This window comes from Onychostoma macrolepis, chromosome 04 (assembly GCF_012432095.1).
Source record: "Onychostoma macrolepis isolate SWU-2019 chromosome 04, ASM1243209v1, whole genome shotgun sequence".
Lineage (NCBI taxonomy): Eukaryota > Metazoa > Chordata > Actinopteri > Cypriniformes > Cyprinidae > Onychostoma > Onychostoma macrolepis.
This window is the reverse complement of record NC_081158.1, coordinates 12,348,658-12,362,991: the sequence shown is the minus strand read 5'-3', so window position 1 is coordinate 12,362,991 and position 14,334 is coordinate 12,348,658. Positions and strand designations below refer to the sequence as shown.

At 40.7% G+C, this 14,334-nt stretch overlaps 1 long non-coding RNA gene across 1 annotated transcript; it reads right to left on the bottom strand.

The window, feature by feature from the left end:
• Positions 1-2,393: 2,393 nt before the first annotated feature.
• Positions 2,394-13,996, bottom strand: LOC131539461 (uncharacterized). Its single transcript, XR_009270866.1, has 5 exons — positions 13,857-13,996; positions 13,612-13,745; positions 13,405-13,499; positions 13,122-13,293; positions 2,394-2,857 (listed from the first exon to the last, which is right to left on the bottom strand). It is a non-coding gene; the product is annotated as an uncharacterized LOC131539461 (long non-coding RNA).
• Between the last annotated feature and the right edge of the window lie 338 nt (positions 13,997-14,334).

Genomic DNA, 14,334 nt, shown 5'->3' with positions numbered 1-14,334 from the left:
GTTTGTCTTTTTTAATAAGTGATGGATGTTTTGTTTGTAGATGGCGTTTAAGCTTGCTAGGAACCATTGCATGGTTAGAGAGTTCTTCTCCACAGATTAAGCATAAGGGGAGTGCTGCCGAGGGATCCCCGGTGAAAGTGAATCCGTACGACAGATAACTGTCACTGTATTGTCTCGAGCTCACCGTTTTTGCTTTCTTTCTTATGTCTCCACTGCTAGAGGGTCCAGGTACCGGTTCAGGGTCGGTAGATTTTCTTTTCAAGAATTTATCCATGTTTTCTGTAGGTTTTATTAGCGTGGTTGTAATAAAGTGTGAAATTCGCATATGGGAAAATCCCAGATTACTTGGAAACGCGATGAGGTCACAGGTAAAGTTCTTACTGTGTTATAATAAAACAACAAATTTGTATATATTCTTAATTGTAGAAACGTTGTTGTATATTTAGAATATATTTTAAAATTATAAATAAATAATTTTAAAAAATGTATTTACAAAAAAATTGACAATTTTCCACGGCACACCTGATAACTTGTCACGGCACACTAGTGTGCCACGGCACAGCGGTTGGGAAACTATGTTCTAGAGGGCACATAAGTCTGAAGTAATGAATTTAGGTAAAGCCAGTGGTGGTTCTGTAGGCAAACATTAATGCCTTGAATTTAATGCGAGCAGCTACTGGTAGCCAGTGCAAATTGATGAACAGAGGTGTGACATGCGTTCTTTTCGGCTCATTGAAGATTAATTTTGCAGCAGCATTTTGGATTAATTGTAGAGGTTTGATGGAATTGGCTGGAAGACCTGCCAAGAGAGCATTGCAATAGTCAAGTCTGGACAGAACAAGAGCCTGAACAAGAAGTTGTGTTGAATGTTCCGAGAGAAAGGGCCTGATCTTCTTTATATTGTATAATGAAAATCTGCAGGACCAGGCAGTTTTAGCAATGTGGTCTGAGAAAGTCAGCTTATCAATCACAACTCCAATGTTTCTGGCTGTTTTTGAAGGAGTTATGGTTGATGAGCCTAACTGGAAGGTGAAATTGTGATGAAGTGATGGGTTTGCTGAAACTACAAGCAGTTCTGTCTTGGCTAGGTTGAGTTGAAGGTGATGGTCCTTCATCCAGCAATAAATATCTGTTAGACATGCTGAGATGCGAGCAGCTATCTTCAGTTCATCAGGATGGAATGAGAAGTAGAGTTGAGTGTCATCAGCATAGCAGTGATATGAAAAGCCATGTTTCTGAATGACAGAACCTAGTGATGCCATGTAGACAGAAAAGAGAAGTGGTCCAAGAACTGAGCCCTGAGGCACCCCAGTAGCTAGATGTTGCGACTTGGATACCTCACCTCTCCAAGATACCTTGAAGGACCTATCTGAGAGGTAAGACTCAAACCATTGGAGTGCAGTTCCTGTCTTAAGTTAGGGCCATCATATCACTTTTACACAGTCTGCTTAGCTTGGTTATTCCTGACAGGAAATTTAATCCAGCATTGCTGGTCACCAGCATAAGGTATGTTTTGCATGCTGGGACCAGTATGGGACTCTGGCTACTGGTTTGCTGATCTCCAACATGCGAGTTTTGTGTTGTGTTGGTGAGCAGGTGTGTTGGTGGACCAGCATAAGGTATGTTTTACACATTGGGACCAGCTTGGAATTGTTGGTGTGCTGGTGGATCTTTTGGGTGCTGGTCTGATCTGAAAAAAAAATTATATTATACTATTGTATGTACTTTATAAGTACTAATAAACAGCCAAAAAATGTTAATGGAAAACAAATGATAAAAATAGAAAATGCAAATGTTGAGGTTGAAGCAGCTATGGAAATACAAGGTACAGACCCTCCACTCTCTAGAACATTCAAACATTCAATGTTTAAAAAAATAAATAAATCACAGAAAATATGTCCAACAGGGAAATGATGTGGACACGTATCGAATAAGAAATAAAAATGAATAAGGTTTTTTTTTTTTTTTAGAGTAGTAACCAAATGATGTGATGTGATGTGCTGAATGAGACAGATGAGAGCATATACTGAATAATCATGTAGTTTAGCTTCAGGCAGAAACAACAGACTCAGGACAGAAACACATTATGTCTAAAGAAAGAACAATTTATTTTTTAATCACAGTTGGACTAAGATGGTAATATTCTCTTAAAGTGATAGTTCACCCAAAAATGAAACTTTACTCACCCTAACTGTGAATACTCTAACCCAGGGGTGCCCAACCCTGTTCCTAGAGATACACCTTCCTGCAGAGTTCAGCTCCAACCCTGATCAAACACAACTGAACCAACTAATTACGATCTCAAGGAGCACTTGATAATTACAGACAGGTGTGTTTGATCAGGGTTGGAACTGAACTCTGCAGTAAGGTAGATCTCCAGGAACAGGGTTGGGCACCCCTGCTCTAACCTGTTAACATGGGCATGAGAAAAAAATATGTCAAGTCACCTTTATTTATATAGCGCTTTATTCAATACTGATTGTGTCAAAGCAGCTTTACAGTGTCAACAGAAAGTAAGTTTGTCAACAGTGCAAGAGGACAATAACAAAGAGTCATTTTCCAGCTAAAGCCGGTTGATTGACGCTTCAGTGATGTCATCATCCAGTTCAGTTCTCTTCCAATGGTGTCTGTGCAATCAATCAAGTGTCCCCGACTAAGCAAGCCAAAGGCGACAGCGGCAAGGAACCAAAACTCCATCGGTGACAGAAATGGAGAGAAAACCTTGGGAGAAAGCAGCCTCAGTCATGGGGCCCGTTCTCCTCTGGCTAGATGAAACCAGCTGCAGCACAAGTCAGATTGAGCAGAGGACGCGTCTGGTTCCCGTAGTCTTGTTCCGAGGGACTGCACTGCATACAAACTGCAAACAGAGAATGTGTGAACCTGGTGTAATGCTGCATTGTATTCTGAGTGCCACCAATCAATCAAATCAGTTTAATAAATTATGAACTGAATAGACTTAGTATTTTATTTTATTGCTACAGTTCTTTAGTAGAGCACAGTCAAATATTGACCTCTTTTTTTTCCGAAACTAGTTTGCCTTTTTAGTTCAGATTCTGTCTGTGCAATGAATTCTCAGTTTTTCTCAAAGGTGAGGAGATAACTGTTGTTGCGTGCATGTGACACCTTGTTTGTTAAACAAATCAGATGTTCAGTCATGTTTATCAATGCTAATGAGCACTGCATCCTGCTTCCATGCAAATCTTATATGCTTTCACTATTTCTTATTAACCTGGTCTCACACAATTCCATGTAATGACCACAGACCCTTAACTCCGAATCTGTGGTGGCATCACGGAATCGCCGGAATTTCCATGATGGGCTCACAGAAGTGATACCAATGCAAGTCAGTGACAGGCATCAGCTGTGGTCCATGCTGCACGGATCCATTACACGGAATTCTGTGAGACCAGGTTGTAAATTATATATTGGGTAACAACATTGCCATTATGGCATATATGTTGGGGTGTGATTTTTCAATGTAAACAGCCACAACAGTTTTATTTATATTGCATTACACATTTATGAGCACGTAACCCAACCCCTGCCCCTAAACCTACCATTTGTCAATAAAACAGAAGATATAACAGACAGATACAACTACTGTCATAATTTATTCAAAAAGTATTAATGTGAATTTAAAATTCACATCGGAGAAAAGCCTTTCATGTGCCATCACTGTGGAAAGAGTTTAAAAAACACTGCAAACCTTGAGAAACACACAAGAGCTCACACTGGAGAGAAACCTTTCACCTGCAAACAGTGTGGAAAGAGTTTCACAGTAAAAAGGAACCTAAAGATTCACATGAGCGTTCATACAGGAGCGAGACCTTACAAGTGCCTTTATTCAAGAATCTAAATGAACTGAACCATCATTTACAAACTCATTCTGGGAAGAAATTGCTGTTTTCCTCAGAGTGACAAGGTTTAGAAAAAGGAGCGATTTCTTTCTCATTTCTTTAGATATGGAATTACGTTAAAAGTAATATACCAATTTTGAAACATACAAATCCCCTGACTATCTTTATCTACGTATGACATCTGAAGTCAAAAATCAAAGGGTCTTGTTTCTGGATTTGTTGAATATTTCAATGACTCAAAGGGTTTCTCCCACAAAATTTGAAGATGTCCTGGGAGAAAGACCTAGGTATATTCAGAAGACACTTCAAGACATTAGGTGGTGTTTGTCACGAATCTGGTCTGCACTCCCGGTCACTCACCACTAGAGGTCACCCGCTCACCACATGGACTTTCACACCACACATCACATGGACTCCAATTCCCATCATCCCACTCTGATCACAGCTGTCACTAATATCTCATCGCACCAATCACATGCACACCTGATCACACAGCATCACCAATCACACACACTATTTCAACCCTGGACATTCTCTCCTCCGTTGCCGAGTATTGTATGCATTATCGCTGCCCTACAGAGCCCGTTAGTTTTCCTAGCCTTGCCTTGCCTTGCCCTTGTCGGATTGTGTTTTCCCCTGCCTGGACTATAGCTAACGTTTTGGATTACCTCTCCTGTCTCGCCCCTTTGGATTCTGTACGCCGATCGTCGACCCACGCTTGTCTCTGTTTACTCTTTGTCTCGCCCATATTATACCTGTTTGCCATTGTTTTGACCCTGCCTGTTATGACCACGTCTCTTGCAAATAAAAGTCTGCACATGGATCCGCACGCCTCTCGTCTCGTCAGCCCCGTAACAGTGTTCCACCAGCTCTAACTTTTAGCTCATTCAATATAAAGTTGTGCACAGATTGCATTATTCTCACACCAGGTTACATTCTATATACCCCTCTGTGCTACCGTTATGTATTAGATGCAAATCCAATGAGAGAAAGTTAGGTCATTTATTTTGGTTCTGTCCAAAAATGTATAAGTTCTTGAGTGAAGTGTTTTGTTTTTATTCAAGGATATTTAAGACTGATTTTCCCCATGACTCCATTGTTTCTTTATTATTCTGGGCCCGTATTCTCAAAACATCTTAAGGCTAAAAGTAGCTCATAACTTGCTGATTTAGGAGAAAATCTTAAAAAATAATGGGCGTGCCAGTCCTTTTGCTCTAAGAGTATTCCACAAAGTGTTTTAGCGCTAAAACTAGCTCCTAAATCTGTGAAATGTTAGGAGTAGTACTCCTAAAGCCGCGGTCACACTAGACTTTTCCTTCCATTGACTTCCATTCATACGCATGCGAATGCATCAGAACGGAAACGCAAGCCCGTGCGAAAAGTTTTCGCATTTCGCTGCGTTCCAAAGTTCAAGCTTGGTGAACTCTGCCCTGCGAATTCGCATCAACGTGACACCGTGTGACCAACGGCAGATCGATACATAACAGCATGATCTCCTTTCTGAATTAAAAGAACATGAATTTAAAACTCCAGCGCTGACAAGAGGCTGTCAATTAGCTGAACATGTACTTGTTTAATTAGTGACACTTAGCCTGCATTTTTAAACCTTTATTTGAATATGCCAAAATAATATCGCACTCTACAATATTTCTATGAATAAATCTCTGACAGAGACCCCCCCCCCTATCAGCCAATCACTGTGTGCATAGTTAGTAAGCATACTGACATCATCCATAGCAACGAGGTCAACCCCGACTTTACTCTTAGCTTAAAGGAACATGTCACTATTTTTGAAAATAGGCACATTTTCCAACTCCCCAAGAGTTAAACAGTTGAGTTTTACCGTTTTTGAATCCATTCAGCCAATCTCCAGGTCTGGCGGCAGCACTTTTAGCTGCAGCTTAGCATTGAATCTGGTACAGCAGGCGCAATGATATTACGCAGCGCCTGAAAATAGTCCCCAGGTATTTCAGCGCTGCATAATATCAATGTGCCTGCTGCACCCATGGTACGGCAGCAAAGTTCCTCGATTATTACGCCAGAATGCCTAGAAAATCGCAACTTTTCATTTTCCGTCAGTCTTAGTACACGATGTAACTACAGAAGAGTCGAGTTTTAAATAGGAAAAATATCGACTCTCTTTGGTCATTTTTGAGCGAGATGCTAACGGTCTAATCAGATTCAATTATCTATGCTAAGCTGCAGCTAAAAGTGCTACCGCCAGACCCGGAGATCGGCTGAATGGATTCAAAAACGGTAAAACTCAACTGTTTAACTCTTGGGGAGTTGGAAAATGAGCCTATTTTCAAAAATAGTGGTGTGTTCCTTTAAGACTTCTCTCTATTCCTTAGTAAAAGTTTGTCTCGGCAGCTTTGTGAATAGGTTTCAAGAGACAACTCTTAGCTAAAAACTTTGGTTACACTTTATTTCGATAGTCCACAGACATTCTACTAACTATAAGTAACTTTGTAACTACATGTCAACTAATTCTCTTTAATTTGCAACTACATGTCTACTAACTCTCAGTAGGGTAGGTTTAGTGTTAGTAGAATAAGTTGACATACTTTGACATGCAAAGTTTCTCATAGTCAGTATGTTGTGGACCCATCAAAATAAAGTGTTAGAAGATATTAAGCAGACAGTCTACTAATACTCTAATGACTACTAGTTGACATGTAGTTGCAAAGTTACTTACTGTTAGTAGAATGTCAAAGTGGACTATCGAAATAAAGTGTTACCGAAACTTTTACTGCTGTTTAGGAGAACTCTTAGTGGTAAGATAAAATATTTTGTGAATACGGGCCCTGTTCTCAATATTTGGAGACCCATAGTCCCAATCAAACTAAGGCAGTTCAGTAGTTTTTCAAGGGCTGTTACCTGCCCTAAATCCAAAAGCCCCCCAAATATTAAAAACTAGCAATTACAACGCCGTGCAGGACTGGAGCACATTGTGTAAACCTAGTCACTCAAAAGGCATGCACAGTTTCAAAACTGCTGAGAGATTCTCTTGACTGGGTGCATCAGCTTGGAAATTTGTGTGGCTTGTCTGGTAAATTCAAAGAAATGTTTAACCAGATTGCTATGGCAGATCATGGTATCTCAAGCAGTCTAAAGCCTCTCTGTCAAACAAGATGGATGCTACGACACCAAGCAATAACATCTGTTCTCAAGCAGTATGATTCTGTGCTCACTTCCCTAGAGGAAATGTCAAAAAGCAATGCTCCTAGTGCATCCACTGCCAATGGCATGCACCAACAGTTTCTCAAAGGCAAGACAGTACTGGGTCTCGTGTTCCCTACCCAAAACACAATAGAAAATGTAATGGATTTAATGGTTATAATGGGAATTGTACTGGTTTTAATGGAAACTATAATGGTGTCTACTGGTATGTGATGGATTCTAATGGTGGGATGTTAAATCCTATTGGAAAAATGCCCAGAACACACTACAAAAAGGAATTTTGTAATGGTTTTACTGGAAAAAGCTAATGGTTCATAATGGTATTTTAATGGAAACCACTTGAATTTCTGTGATTGTTGCTATTGGGCTTCTGTTGTTTTTTTTAGAAGGGTTGGCAGGAGCTGTGATTGGAGAGTTGGAATGTCTGAATACCTCGCTCCAAAGAAAAACACAAACTATCTCTGGCATGAAAGCTGCAGTTTCTTGTGTTCAGTCTGTTTTGAAAGACAAAAGAAATGAAGATGCCTTTCAAAGTCTTTTTGAGCAGGCAACTGTGATTGTCAATTCGCTAAACCTAGAGCCTATCAAAGTCCCAGAACTGAGACAACTGCCTAAGCGTTTTAGTCTAGAAGCAAGCACATACAAGCCAAAAAACAGCAACAGAGCATCACAGAAGTGAGTTTTATCAGGTCCTTGATGTTGTTGAGATGGCGCTCAATGAGCGTTTTGAGCAGGAAGGTCTACTGATCTTGCAAAAACTAGAGAATACTCTGCTCACTGGACAAATTGATTTGTTTTTGGCCACGAGTGATAACACCATCAACAACACTGAAGTTGTGCAGTTGTCCAGTTTGCCATTAACCAGGCTGTTTTTAAAGTTCTGTACTTTTGTTTACCACCAGAATGGCTTCTAAGTTCATTGGCCCATACAGCCAGCCTGAACCAATACATTTAAAATGTGTGGCTCACTGGAATCATAGAAGATTTATAAAGTGTGTGGTAAAGAAGGAGAAAAAAATAATGGAAAAAATAATATATGACATAGTTCACCACAAAAATAAATTCTTTCATCATATTGTCATATTTAAAATATCTTTTGTGTTCTGAAAGAATACAAAAGGCACAAAGTCATAACATGTATGAAACAAAAGGAACAAGGTACAGTACCGGTCAATTGTCTCTTATGCTTATCAAGCCAGCCTTTATGTGATCAAAAATACAGAAAAAAGTAATATTGTGAAATGTCATCACAATTTAACATAACTGTTTTCTATTTTAAAATAATTTAAAATACAATTTATTTCTGTGATGTAAAGCTGAATTTTTAGCATCATTATTACTCCAATCTTCAGTCACATGATCCTTCAGAAATCATTCTAATATGCTGATTTAATGTTCAGTTATTATCAATGTTGGAAACAGTTGTGCTGCTTATTTAAATTTTTGGAAGCTGTGGTATTTTTATAAGGATTCATTGATGAATAATTATATTTATTCAAAATATAAATCAGCCTCAGCCATCTCCCTAAACAGCAGAAACAAATGGTCCCTAGCAGTGGTGAGAATGAGGGAACGGATGCTGACATGGCAACTGCAGATACCCCTAGTACTTCAAAAAGTCTTGTGGCACTTGAGGTGGAGAATGTCATGCTGAGGGAAGAGATGACAAATTGAAAAAACAACTGGAGAAATGGAAGCAAACTTTTTCCTTCAGTCAAATTTCTTCCAGCCCTGACAGAGTTCACTATTTCACTGGATTGAAAAGTCACAAAACAGGTTAATGGGTGTAATACGTATGTCCGTATATATTGTGACGGGAGGATCCAACGACAGACACAGTGGGTGTGGCGTCAGGCCTCGGAGAGGCTTTTTATTAACAAAATTGACAAAATAAAGTGTCCAGGGGAAGAAGTGTCCAAAATAAACAGGGGGGTCTGGTGTCCTCGTTGTGCTGCGGGGCTTGTGCCGGAGGGCAGTGTTCCAGGAGGGGAATGGTCCAGGGAAGGGGCGGAGTCCGGCGGCCGCACGCGCTCCCACTCGGGTCCGGGGCGCGAGGGCGGCGGCTTCATCATAGCGGCGGCTCTTACACGTCGTCCACGGCCTTTGGCAGGACTTGTACGGCCCGACATCCTGGTCCGACGGCCGTAATACGGGTGCGGCTTTCGTCCGGACCGCGGGTTCGGCAGCTCACGTCTCCGGTGGCGCGATGTCCCTCTACGCACCCTTTCTGGACCCACGAGGACACCAGCGTGCATGCACGGGGGAAGAGACCGGTCTCTCGAGGAGAGGCGCGCTGGGCATTTAACAGCGGCGGTGATGAGGCTTCATTCAGTCCAGCTGTGCCTCATCACACGCCGCCAGCCCGCGTTGATCCCACGCCCCTCCTCTCATCCACCCACTCCCCTCCTCTCATCCACCCACTCCAGTCGGGAGCCTGGTGAAGGGCGGCGAATAAGGGACGGGGTGGTGATGATGATGAGGGGGAGGGCCACCGATCCGTCACAATATATATATATATATATATATATATATATATATATATATAATTACTGCATTGTTTTATTTTTATGTTACCATATTCTAATATACCTTTAATTATCTGTTGTAAGTTCTGTGTGTGTAGCATGAAAGGCCTACGAACTTGTACAATAAATAAATTACCTTGATTGTTTGAAATGCCAAATTTTCATTTATTATAACCCAGCTTATTCAAAGGACATCAGTACAGTTTATTAGATTTTAAAGGGGTCATGATGCAATTTCAAGTTTTCCTTTCTCTTTGGAGTGTTACAAGCTGTTTGTGCATAGATAAGATCCCTCAAGTTGCCAAGACTAAAGACTCAAACCCAAAGAGATATTCTTTATAAAAGTTAAGACTCGTCCACACCCTCCTAAAACAGCTCATTTAAACACGCCCCCATGTCTACGTCACGGTGTGGGAAGATTTGCATAACACCGCCCAAATGTATACGCAAAGAAAGAGGGCGTGATTTTTATTTTCGCTGTAGTATTGTTGCTGCCGCTGGCGCCATGTCCTGGAGACGCTGTGTTTCGTTGTGAAAGTGAAACTACCTGCCTGCCTGCCTGCCTCAACGTGCACCTGTATTGAAAACAATTTAACCCTCACATTTAGAATTGAACACTTCTAAAACACATTGCTGCCAGTGCTGTGTTTATCATAACAATACTTCTGCAGCTAGCCAGATCATTACATTATACATTATGTCAACTAGCCTAACTCTCCAAAACCTGACAAGTACATATTTACTTTTTCATCTTCGTTTACATCCACAGTTATAGCAGTCCTGTACATTTTTCTTTTGAAATACCCCATCCAGAACATGGCATATGTTATGTCAACTAGCTACCTGCTTGAGAACCATCTTCTTCCAGGCTCTCCCGAAACCTTCTCCTCCTTATACTCGGGTGAATGTGTGGGGCGCAGGTGACCGCAGTGGGGCCAACAGAGAAGATTGGCCCAGATCTTGAAACCAGTACAACAGCCAAAGTTCTTCCAAACACGAGTTGTGCCATATCTGATTAGACTTAATTTGGAAGCAGAGTTAGATCTCCTTTTCAATCAAGGAATCATTTCACCTGTTCAGTTCAGTGAATGGGCAACTCCCATCGTGCCAGTAGTCAAGAAGGTTGGCAATGTGAGAATTTGCGGAGGCTTCAAAATAACTGTAAATCCAACAGCTCGGATTGAGGATTTATTTGCGTCACTGGCTGGAGGTCAGCGGTTTAGCAAGCTAGATCTCTCACATGATTACCTTCAGGTGCCTGTGGAACTCCCGCAAATACCTCACAATCACTACTCGTAGCAAATCAGAGCAATTTTGTCTGCTTTACAGAAGCTTGGCTTAAATCATGCAATGCCGTGCCTAACAGGGTAACAACAATAAGAGTGGACAGAGACAAGAGTAGCTCATCTAAATCCATTGGAGGAGGGCTGGGTGTGTTTGTTGACATAAGCTGGGCCACACAGTACCATATTTTGATATTTTAACAATCTCCTCTAGACCATTTTATCTTCCTCTGGAGTTCAGAGAAAATATTGTTATATTTATTTATGTACCCGGACAGAACGGGAGAGAATAGAGAAGAGCTACAATGCTGCAATCATTCTGTAGATCAACCCAGTTGAATTCTTGGAGATTTTCATTTTTGTAATTTATTTGAAGATCTGCCTACATTTAAGCAATATGTGGATTTTCCCATTCATTTAAATGCAGATGAACTTACACTATCGCATTCTATATTAAAGGGGTCATTGGATGTTAGGGTCTTAATGTAAAGTATATAACATACTTTGGTTAAAATTTCTCAATGGTAGTGTAAAACAGCACCCTTTTTACCTTGTCAACAACAGCTCTTTTCACAGCAACTTGTTTTGTTGCATGTCCCTTTAAATGCTAATGAGCTCTGCTGACCCTGCCCCTCTCTTCAGTGAGGTGATGAGCAGTTCTCTGAGAGACTGTTAAAGGGATAGTTCACCCAAAAATGAAAATTCTGTCATTAATTACTCACCTTCATGTCGTTCCAGACCCGTAAGATGTTCGTTCATCTTTGGAACACAAATTAAGATATTTTTGATGCATTCCAAGAGCTCTCTGACCCTCCCATAGATAGCAAGGATCCTTACAAGACTCAGAAACGTAGCAAGGAGCTTGTTAATATAATCCATGTGACATCAGTGGTTCAACCATAATGTTATAAAGCTACAATAATGCTTTTTGTGTGCAAGGAAAACAAAAATAATGACTATTCAATAATTCGTCTCCTCCACGTCACCCTGGCACCATTTTGGAGAGTATCACTTATGTAAACAACGTATGTACGCGGATACATTGTTTACATTAAGATCAAAACGTAAACAACGTAAACAGTGTACGGTTCTACTGACACAGAACAGCATACATTGTTTACATATGTGACACTCCCCAAAACTATAGGGTGACGTGGAGGAGACAAATTGTTGAATAAAGTCGCTATTTTTGTTTTCTTTGTGCACAAAGTATTCTCGTAGCTTCGTAAAATTACGGTTGAACCACTGATTTAACTTTAGCCGCTTTCATTGTGAAACTTGCTAACTAGCACATTATTAGGAAAGGCGATTTGCAAAGATTCATAAAAACCGTATTCTCACTTCTTCTGTAAAGCTGGATCACGAATGATTTGCGCCAACATAGAGGCATTTAGGTAGATCAGGGGGCACATTCCCTTCAAAAACAAATGTAATCCACTGCGTCTTCAGTGGCTCAGATGTCGGGAGTAAATGACGACTGCTATGTTCATTATTACATCCAACAACAGAACACGCTTAGGAGCCATTCTTGTCCACTCCTGCTCCGGCGTCGAAACAATGGTGGACTGATGACAGCTCACTCAGGGCAGGTCTATGGTTAAACGCCAGTGTCAATCAACAATCGTGGGAGGGGCCTGTGCAGAACTATGTGACTCTGCAAAAATCTCAGAAGAGCCTGATCTGAGAAAGTGATCATTATTATTGGGGATTTCAGTGTTTCCCAGAGACTTACACTCTATTTGTGGCGCCATATATATGCAAATTCATTCTCTGCCAGCAGGAGGCACTTTTTTTTAGAGTGGGAGAGATCGAGGTTTCCCCAGTAACTGCTGTACTGCTGTAAAAGCAGTGCTCCACTCACAAACGCTGCTTTATCAGGCATTACATGCAAGATGAAATGAAAATTACATCCAAAATTTTCAGAAGACAGTCGGTTTCCTTCAGTGATATAAAAACACCCGCACCGGGTTTGAATTTTGAAACGTGCAGTGCTCATGTTTATTCAACGAAGTCAAGCCTTTCGGAAAATCTATTTGTGGTGGTCAGTTTTGATATTGTGGCGGGCCGCCACAAATAAATCAATGTATGGGAAACTGGATTTAAAAAAAAACAAAACAGAGAACTGGGTGGATTTTTATCATTATAGGGTGGATGTGTACGCACACTGCAAACACACATTTATGTTTACATTTTTACAACGTTACATTATGTTTACAATATGTAAAAGTGTATTTTGCATCCGATGACCCCTTTAAATTCTATAGCTGAAACTATACTTGTCTCTGCTCCAATGAAGAGGTCTTCATCTTCCAATTGATGTCCCTCTCCGTAGTTCACCTCCCTGAGAGCCACATCCAAGATGGCCCTGGCTGGTATGAGGTAGCCCAAAAACCGCCTGATCAGCCTGCACATCTCCTCTTCAAGCCTGTGAATCTGTTCTCCCTCTGACTGTAGACAGTACAGGTAACCACAATAAAATAACTGAAATAATACATACTGTATTATCATACGGTTTGTGACTATTAATCTATTATTATCCCAAGAGATCATGACACCCACCTGAAAGGCAGGTTCATAACTTGATCACGGAGATGGCTTGCCAGATCACGAACTTTGACATTCCTCTCCACCTCCTCAAGACTGTCAAAGTATGCCTATAGATTTAGGGATATAGGGTGGGAATATATGGTTAAAAAATGCAATGGAAGCACACCATAATACATTTACAAGATATCTGCTAAGTGGAGTTTGCCATTACAATCCTACCTGTAGAGCATTCCACTGGTTCAGTACTCTCTGTATGCATGTAAGCAGACTGAGCCATCCGGTACTCAGCAGCTCAAGGTTGTCAGAGTCTGCGAACTCTACAAACTCCTTGTAGAGCTCACATCTCTTTTGCACTGAAATGAAATAATAATTTTGAGTTTAGTAAGTGGTCTCAGTTTGCTCATGGTGTAATACTAGATAAAGAGCTATGTGTGTGTGAGTGAGTACTTTTATTTTACATTTACCTTTTGTCAAAGTGGGTGTATATTCCAACCAACATGTCTTCTACTGGAAGTTTGGTTGCTTTGATGCCACAACCAGTGGCAAGCTGGACATGGTGGCAAATGCAGCCAAGGTCCTGGACATTAGGCTGGCTTCCTCTTAGTCTGCTAATCACTGAATTGTGTCTGCCTTTCATTACACTTGCATTGTCGGAGTTGAAGGCAATGACATTCTCCCATGGGACATGCTATTGAATGCTAGGAAATGCTATTGAAAACAGGAAATCAAAACAATACGCCCAAAATTACAAAATAACCTATTTGACAAAAGCTTTGATGTAAACTGTGATCATGTGAAACTGAAATAAAAATGTTCTAGCTGTTATAATTAAATGCAAACTTAGGTAAACACAGTGCATTTCCCTCATGTCAATGCTACGGACAGCTTTTCATATAGCTTTTCTGCATTACCCACATTGCATATGGGCATTTCAAGGAACTT